Source organism: Ciconia boyciana, chromosome 3 (genome assembly GCF_034638445.1).
Source record: "Ciconia boyciana chromosome 3, ASM3463844v1, whole genome shotgun sequence".
Taxonomy (NCBI): Eukaryota; Metazoa; Chordata; class Aves; order Ciconiiformes; family Ciconiidae; genus Ciconia; species Ciconia boyciana.
Window position 1 is genome coordinate 103,387,711 of NC_132936.1, and position 9,378 is coordinate 103,397,088.

A 9,378-nucleotide genomic window follows, 5' to 3' on the forward strand; every position below is an offset into this window, starting at 1 on the left:
CCTCTTGTCTAAAGAAGAATGGCTGAATCATTAGGTACAGTATCTTCAGACATCCACTTCTCTACCATGCCTGGATTTTTTATTTGGCTCATAAATTACCTAACTCCCTGGTTGCCTTGTAAGTGTGCTCTCACATCATATTGTTGCGAGCATGGCAGAGGAGGAGATGGACACACAAATCCAAGCAGCAAAGACTAAGCTGACTGAGTAGAGCTAATCATTCTTACATCAACTTACCTATAGGTGTGACAAAATATCAGTATACTCTTGTTTGGGGTTTTATCCTTCTAGTTTTAACATCATTATGATAAAATCTCAGTTTATTGTTCTATTCCTGTTCTTGCAAAAGGTGTTAAGTATCCAAAAAGCAGGCTAATAATAGTCCGTAGGACTGTAAAGCCAGTTGCACTGTATGCTGCAGTGACAGCAAAGTAGGCTGTGTTGACAGGACTTTAGCAGATATTGTTGGAGTATATTACTGAGTTATTCAGTGTCACCATTATTTTTGTTCTGCTAATTTTCATGGATTTACTGATGGAGGAAGTGACTGTGTATACTGTGAGATCAAGAGATCCACCAGATTCTTGAAAACAACGTGTGACTGACATAAATGCAGTGAGCCCTGATTCTCTTGAGTTGACTGTGATTTGCTGCAGGTGGTTGACAGGAAGGTGGTTATGTGAAAATTGGAAGTGTTGCGTCATAAGGAATCAGGTGTTTGTACACATGCAATTGTTTTAAGAAGCAGGGCTGGAGAGATAAAGAGAAAGCTGACGATTGCAGAAGTAAGCAGGGGGAAAAATAATCAACATAAGAATAAAACTAAAAGAACAAACTACATTGCATAAGAAATGCAACTGACAGGAGACACTAAACTTCACAGACTTGTTACGTACTTAGAAGAGTAGGGCTTGGGAGGCTTGTGCTGCATCTTCGGATCAGATTCCTATTTATATACTCTATTTTTTTTCCTCTGTGCAATGGGACAGTTGTCCATGCTTGCCAGTTCACCCCAGTTAAGAGAGGGTGTGAGTTTGAAGGCTGTTCCTGATCTTTTTGTGTGTGGGCACTCTTCTTCCACCTGGTCTGATTAAACCTAATCCACTCTTGGAAGGGAGTCAGTTTTGACAGAGTATCCAGACCAACCAGAATAAGGTTTTCTTCTTTCAGAATAAGCGTGGTTTTGCACAGGGTTGTTCCGAAACAGCTACTCTGAAGTAACAGCTCTGCAGTAACTCCACCACGTAGGCGATCCGTCAAGAAAGTGATGCGAGACTGCTGGGTGAGTCGTATTACATAAAACCAAGGATACTCTCAAGCACGAAGGCAGCAGAAAAACTTTTCTACATGGAAATTAATTTCTTAGTTTTCTTGTCTCGGCACTCCCAGCCATACCAGGTAGCAAACAGCGACATTGAGAACGGGTCCAGCGGTGCATAACACAACCTGTGGTGTGGCTGTTGACGTGCTGCTGCCTGTCCCAGGCTGAAGGAACTGCTGCTGCTGCTGCTGCTGCTGCTGCCTGGTGGCAGAGCCCTCACCTTCCTGTCGAGTGAGAAAGACTTCTGCTCACTTCCAGATTTGTACAAAATTGTGCTGCTCCACTTTCCCACCGCACGCAGGCCCACGGTAGTGGCGGGTATTTCCCGCAGTCGCCGCATCCCTGGCCCCAGCGGGTCTCTCAGGCTGTGCCTTGCATCCCCGCGCCTCCACCAGTGCCAGCACAGCCCTGTATTGCCCGTGCCGTCTCCCACCACCTTCTGTCCCCGTTGCTGCCCTGCGGCCCCTCGGGGAGGGCCTGCGGGTCCCCCACTGCGCTCACACAGCCAAAGTGCTCAGAAAAGCATGTTCTGGCTGCGCTTTGATCTGTTTGCTGCGCACCCAGCAGGGACACCACCTTGGGGCCACCCCTACCAAAGAACGTGTGTGCAGCCTCCTGTTTCATTTGCTCCCTGGGAGGCGGAGAAGAGTGAGTTTTAAATATAATGCTGCGAGTTCAATGCTGCTAAGCAGAGCTTGTCTGATTGCAGATGCAGCTGGAGCTCCTGGCTTAGTCCCGGCACAAGTGAGTTAAGGACAAAAGGTCTTCGTTGCTCTTATGCAAAGAGACAATTTCTCTGGCAGCTGAGGGCAGCATTAGTATTCATGCCTTGGCTGGTCTGGCAGCAAGGCGGCTAACTTGATATTAACTGTGGCACAATGACTGGTTTTTATGGGCCTTTTCTTAATATATATCACAGGTAGCCAACCAAGTGGCTCTTTATCCTAATTTCCTTGGGGTACCTGCTCTCCTGCCCGCTCCCGTGCCGGGGCTTGTTTTTTTCTTGGGTTGGTGGTGGTTTTATTAAGAGCCGCAGGCAGGGAACCCCTGCCTGGCTCATTTGTTGTCATGTTGTAATGCTGTATTGGTCTATTTTTAAGGTGACCAAAGTTCCTCTTTTAAACTCACGTCACCTATGTTTAGCAATACTTTATTGTGTAATACACTAAAGCTTTTTGCCAGTGTTTGAGCAGGACCATAGATTTGCAGCTGAGACATTTCCACATTATATGCATTAGAAATGTGTTACCCTAAATGAGTAGTGGAAATTATTTCTGCTTCAGGAAGCAAAACGATGCTGAGTGAACGAGAGAAGATGGTTTATATGGAAACAAGAGTATATTCCCCTTTGCCTGGGCCCGCCGAAATGCTCCCTCCCCTTCCCCCTCGTCGTGCGTCTCACCACAGCACGAGGGTGTGCCAGAACATGTTCCCACAACCTTTCAACCCATTCAGCACAGCCTGCAACTTTCCTGGCTATTTTTGTGTATTCCACTCAATGATTAAGTGCTGAGGACTGTGATAATACATCCTTTCACCAACGGCGTGCAGCAGAATGCAGTCTCAGCTGCTCACAGATTGCTTTTCCAGTTACTCTTCCTAAAAACTGGATTATCAATAGATTATCCTTCTGATCATAAGGGCGTAAACTTGAAGATGTGTTGTTCCTGGCCAGGACTCCAGCTCTTAGTAATCAAGTATTATTCTTGTTGACAATAGGATTTCTGCATTTAACTGAAGCCCTTTGCAGGCTGCCTTTGCCTATTATAAACAAAGTAGCTCATCTGCTGCTGAAGATTAACCACCTCTGGGTCGAAACAGGGCAGCTATTTAATTATACGAAGCTAGAGCACGCAGTGGTTTCCTGAACACCTCCGGTTGTATAGCGGTATCTTAGCTTTGCTTCAACTTCTTAGTCTATTTACCAAATATGCTATAAGACTGCTAATGGTTTATCCTTTGTGGAAAAGCCCCTTTCTACTCTGACATCTGCCAGTTTTTCCATTGCTCAGCAACACTCGGGTGCTGCAAACCCCTCTACCATAGCAAGATTAATTCAATGTCACATTGACCAGGCTAAGAGTTACCATCAAACCACTGTGGCTCACCGAACTTGTCAACACTAGAATAGAGTCTCCCATTCTGGGTTGAGGTGCTGCAATACAGCATAAATAAACCATCACAATTGCTCCTGCAATATCAACTGACAGCGACCAAGGCACAACGCATCCGTCGTGACTGACAGCTCATGGCCCGAATCGCTTCCGTTTCACGCTGTATCCTGGTGAATTAAAAAAAAGACAAAAAAAACCCCAAAATGATAGCATTCCCCTTGAACAGAGTAGGGGAGCATCAGCCACAGCAACGTGGGCAGGACATGACGGGATCAGAAATCAGCGCTTTTGGTTCCCACCTTCCCACTCATCTTCAGGAGTGCCTGAATCCTTGAGGAGCCTTCATCCCCTGAGCTTCCAGGCAGGCTCTGCAGTGACATTTGAAAGCAGGAGTTTGTCTTCCAAGGACCTTTAGCACCAGTGAACATTTCAACATTAAGGCCTACGTCACTAAATAGAGCAGGGGTAATCATAGGGAGCCAAAATCAGGATCTGGCCCTGCACAGACCTGCGGAGACAAGCGATTTTTCATGCCAAGGTGACCTGCTAGGAACAGGGTCATGCAGAAGGGGAAAGCACACCCATGATGGGTTAGGTCTGGGTCTGGGAGACATACCCACTGAGTCCCACCGGGCAGCCAGGGGAAAGTCTCTATCCAGGAGCAGAAAATAAGACTGTTTGGGACCTACCAGCCACAGCTGATGTGAGTTGCACAAAGGGCCAGAATCCCACAGATGTAAATCAGCCAGGCTCCACCGACACAGCAGCTCTGCTCATTTGCACTAACAGAAGGTGTCGCCCACTGTATTTCAGGTGTTAGACTGATTTATATTTACTCTCTATCCCACTACAAGGCAAATCACACTCATCGGCAGGCTCTTGGCTGAAGAGGGCATTGCATTATGTCTCTGGTTTCATTTTAGAAAGTAAAAGCAAAACTTTTAACTTAGTCCTTCCAATGAAGGTATGAAAATGCATGCCAAAACTGTGCTGTAAAAATATTTGGAATGGTAAAAATAGATTGGCATTTGAATAGCTGTTGAAAGGGGAAGCACTCCCAACCAAACCTGGCACAACCAAAGCTGTTTATTTTCCATAGACTTATTTCCAAACAGGTTCAGCACACAGAGCCATCATTTCCTCATAGGGTCTTTGTAAGCCCAGTGGTCTTGGTACCACTGATGGCAGTTCCTAGTGTAACTGTAGCTGGGTTTCCACTGCTGTCACCTGCCTTCCCGGCCGGGCACCCAGTCCAGGCATTGTTGCCATCAAACCAGAAACTTTTTTCACCGAAGGAAACTATGAAGGTTGAGTTAATGAGAACAAAACTCTCAACTCAGAAAAGACTAGCATCTTCAAATTGAAGCCTCTGATACTCCTCTATATTATTTTAAAGGCAGAACTTACTGATTTATCAAATTGTCGGACAGATCAATGCATGAAAACATTTGCTGCTTCTCTTGGTGCCTTGTGTTGATGCACTTGCACATTGCTCATTTTCCACCACTGAAGTTATGCTGTGGTAAATCAAACATTAATACATAAGTCTCTGCAGCATCCTACCACGGCAAAATAATGATACCTTGGAAGCATTTTTTTCCCAGCTCAACTGTAAGTACCAATGTATTTTTTATACCTCTACAATCAATATTCATCTTTCAATATGAGAGACCTACAGCACTTCTCATGAAAGCATTTCAAAAGGCCAGAGCACAGGGGAAGTAGAAGGCTCATGTTATGGAGAGGAACTGATGCCAAGAGGAGTGATGAAGACAGTGTTGTGTGAACCCCACGGAAAGGCAGAAAAGCAGCAGATAAATTTTCTTATATTATTCTTGTCTGATTTAAGCCTCAAACCACTTGTACCACATCATTAGCAAGAAAGAGATCTGCTGCCAGTACAGTTTGAACGTCTTCTATGGTATTTTACATGACCATATTTGTGTGTGTGTTTCTAAATAAAATCTCCTTTGCAGCAGACTGCAACGGTCGCCTTCACACTTTTCCAAGGCAAAAAGCTTCACCTTTGTTCTTTCTTGCCAGTATGCCACACTTAAATTGAGCCTGGCTTTTTGACGACTGCCCAAGGTGGTTTCTCCGTGTGCTAGGAGAATCATTTCAAAAGGCTTACTTGTTCTGAAGTGCACCAGAGGAATGTGGGGAAGTGCACTGGCAAGGGAAAAGATAAACAGTGCAAACAAAAAGAGCAGTTTAATCTTGCTCAGCTGTATCTCAGCTGCAATTCTACTTTCTCTAGGCAGCTTTGACACAATCATGATGCAAGCGGCCAGCTAGGAAGTGCAGTTTGCAGTACCACCCAGCCCCACCTTGAAAACAGAAAGACTGAAACACCCACAGAAAAAGAAAAGGTTTGCTCACCGGGCCATAGTATACAACAAAATTTTCCTCTACCATGGCTGCAGTTTGTTGGTGGCCTCTTACATCTCTGTACCTATCGTGTATAGCAGGAAGCTATGGTCTGCGTTCAGACTTATCACAGATAATGATTTTTGCTTAGCAAGCCTGCGGGTGAGTCATTAGATCCACCAGCTCGAGCACTGCATACTGCTTCATGCCAGGCACACCCCGAGGAGCCAAGGCAGCAGGGTGGCTATATACCTACATATGCCCGCAGGACAAGAGGCTTGAGATGAACCCTGCTCTTGCCGGCGCTGTCGACGTAGCATCGTTTTCCACAAGTTATTTAACATTCTTGTCCTTGCTTCTCCTCCTTTGTAATGAGGCTATTTCTCTCATTGTCACCTCATGCTGGTGGCATCTGCCACTTGCAAAACACTTTCAGATCATTGCGTAGAGGGCCATCATGGAGATACGCTTCACAGCTCCAGGGTAACGGGTGGAATGAGGAGGACGTCTATTGCCCCCAAATCCAAAGCCTGTAACCACAGGCTTCCTGTCTTAGCTGGGGATGCCAAAAAAAAAAAAAAAGCTTCACAGCGAACTCTCCTTCTTTCTGGCATCTCGCTGCGGGTGAGGGGAGGAGAAACCCAGGGAAGTATCACTACAGTAGCGCCTTTAAATAATATTTTATCCACTCACCATCTTAAGGCAATAAAAAGGAGTTTGCTTCACAGTATGATTTCTTTATGGTGGACATTTTATTATACTGGTTCAAGTTTGCTGAAGCTATCCAGAAAAAGTCATATGGTCCAAATGAACAAGTGCTTAATCACTAAAAAACCCTCTTGCTCTTTGCATGTTCTTGCGGTGCTGCCACAAACCACCCGACAAAGCAGGCTTGGGCCAGGGAATCCCTCCCCGCAGCCCTCGGCCATGGCAAATCCCATCCCGGTGTTCCCGGGAGGCTGTCTGGCTCCAGCAGGGTCCCTGCGAGTTGCCAAGCAGCGGTGTGAGCACTGCTGTGCCTGCGCATTGTGTTTTGCTTTTATTCTCGCTGCTGTTACCAGAACCTACACTTTGACCAAAATAGGAGGTTTCCTTCATCCAGCGTGGCAGGTTGGAAAAACACAGACTTATTTCAGATAAAGCCCAGGGAGGTGAATGATTTGAGGTGCGTCACAGCTGATTAACAAAAATCCTTAAGTAAGAATAAGCCTCTCCTTTGAGCTACTTTGAAATAACCTTTAGCACAAATGTCTCTCTAGGCTCGGGATATCCGAATGCAAAGCAGATGGGTCCCAAGGGCTCTTTCCCCTGCTCTCTTATACTTCCTCTGTACCTTTTTGTCGTGGTGTATTTGCATTTAAAAGTAACAAAGGGAGAAAAATTACACCTTGTGGGAATTTTAGCTCTGCTTACATGATCTGCTTTCTTTTTTTAGCGTGATGCTTCCTGTATGCTCGGGGAGGTCAGTTGCTCTTTCTGGCAAAGTATATTCCCAGCAGAGATGGGCACGCAGGAGAGAAGGGAGCACCGGAACGGGCAGTTTCTGTACAAGTAGCTAAGTAGCCCCTGACAGCACAAGAGGAGATAGGGATTTGGAGGGAAGATTTTTTTCATGCAGAAATCCCCCTTCCTTCTGGCCCCCTGAGAAGCTGGCAGAGCGAGCACAGCATCTCTCACCACAAACCCGTGTCTCAGAGATGCAGCTGTTGACTTCAAGCGCAAGGGTGAACGGAAGGTTGCAGCCTCCTTGGCCTGTGACCTTCAGCTGCAATGGCACCGCTGGAGAGAGCGATGCTTTGGGCCAGCTCTCCTCACCCCTTTCTGGAGGTGGAGCTCTGGGTAGTACCCTGCTGCACCCAGAGGCACCCAGGGGATGGGGGAAGAGAAACACTGGGGAGCAGCAGAGCCCAGCGTCCTGCGCAGCTCCACACCCTGTGTGCCATTCAGGTTCAGCAGCCTTTTGCAACATCCCCGTTTTCAGGTGGGAGAGCGGAGGACATGCCTCTTCCCTCCTTCCTCCAGCACCACCGGGTCCGTTTCAGCTCCTCGGTGTGCAGACCAGGCTGGGAGCCGCTCCTGCTGAGGAGGCCTCCTGCCCGTGCTGCCAGCAGCGGCCATGGTCATTCTTTCCGTGTGATAAATATGGTAACAGAGTTTGCACAAGGTCAGAGCTGGGAATAAATTCCATTGCTCAAATAGGAGAGAGCTAAGTTTCATTCACTCGCCGCTGTTCCAGCTCTGTGTCAACGCCGTTTGTTAAGGGTGACCTATTATGGGTGACCTAGAGGCTGCCCTGGAAACCAAATTCACTTACTATCTCTCCCACAAGCTTGCAAAAGCACCTCGGGTACAGCCAGTGCCCGGGCATGCCGGCCGTGTTTGCTCCCAGCCGGGCTGGTGATGCTTGCACAGGCTATGCACATTCAGGCAGCAACGAGGACAGAAAGCAGAAGGCCAGGCACAGGACGCTTAGGAGCTAGAGGAGGGCTGCCTGTGCACGGTGGTACGGACCCAACCAAGGTGGCATGGTGCTGGACTCGGCTGCCTTTTCTGCATCCAGAGGTCTACCGCTTGCTGCCGGCACTGCTCTCCCGGGCCAAGCGAAGCTGGGAGCCCAGCATGGTCACGCAGTAGTTGTGCAGCCCCGGCAGCGCGTGCCCCATTCCCAAAAGGCTCGTCTTGGCTCGAGTGGGAAAATCCCTTTCCATGCATCTGGATGTTGCAAATAGGTCCAATTGCTTGCCAAAAACTAGCAGTTGGAGTCCGTGCTAATAGATGCACAAAGAGACAGAATTATGCATTACAGGCAGGTTTTTTAAAATCTGGCATTTCAACAGCCCTGAGCACTTGCCTTTGCGACTTAAAAAAGGGAGTAAAAGGACATTAAATATGCTATGTGTAGTGTATGTTAAATATGGCGATCGCATATTGAAGGCCATTAATTTCTCTCTGCTACACATTTTTCCCAGATCACATAGAAAAGACTTATTTTGGAATACTTGAAATATGCAAGTGTTGTCCAGGTTAACAAATTATGGGCAAATCAACTGTCCATATGCATAATAACTGTTTGGTGAACATGGGAGAGGAAAAAATCTCATCTGACCATAGCTGATGGCCTTTACACAGTTCTGAGTAGGAGGTTACCTAACAAATGCATGTTTTATTTGAATGATGAATCTGCCTCACATCTGTGCACCAGTGTTTGAGATCTGCTCAGATTTGCCCTGCAGTTGAAGTTAAATTAGTATTTATACACATTTATCTCTGGTTGAACAGCCAAGAGTTGTCATTTCAGGTAACGATGTTTTGACTAAGGGGAATAAAACAGCTTTCTGCACTATTGGTAATAGATCATATTGGACTATGTGAACTCAAAATCTTAAAGCTGTTTCAAGTGAAGGTGAATTCGGCTGCTTCATCCTCATGCTGGTTTGGATACTCAAGAAAACCATTCTCTGTCTTTGCTATCAAGAAGCTGGACTAAGTGAAACTTAGGTCACTCCTTCCTAAACCGTTCCTGTTCATCACTTTAATTTTGAGAATTCAGAGAATAATGCCATTCTTACACTTTGA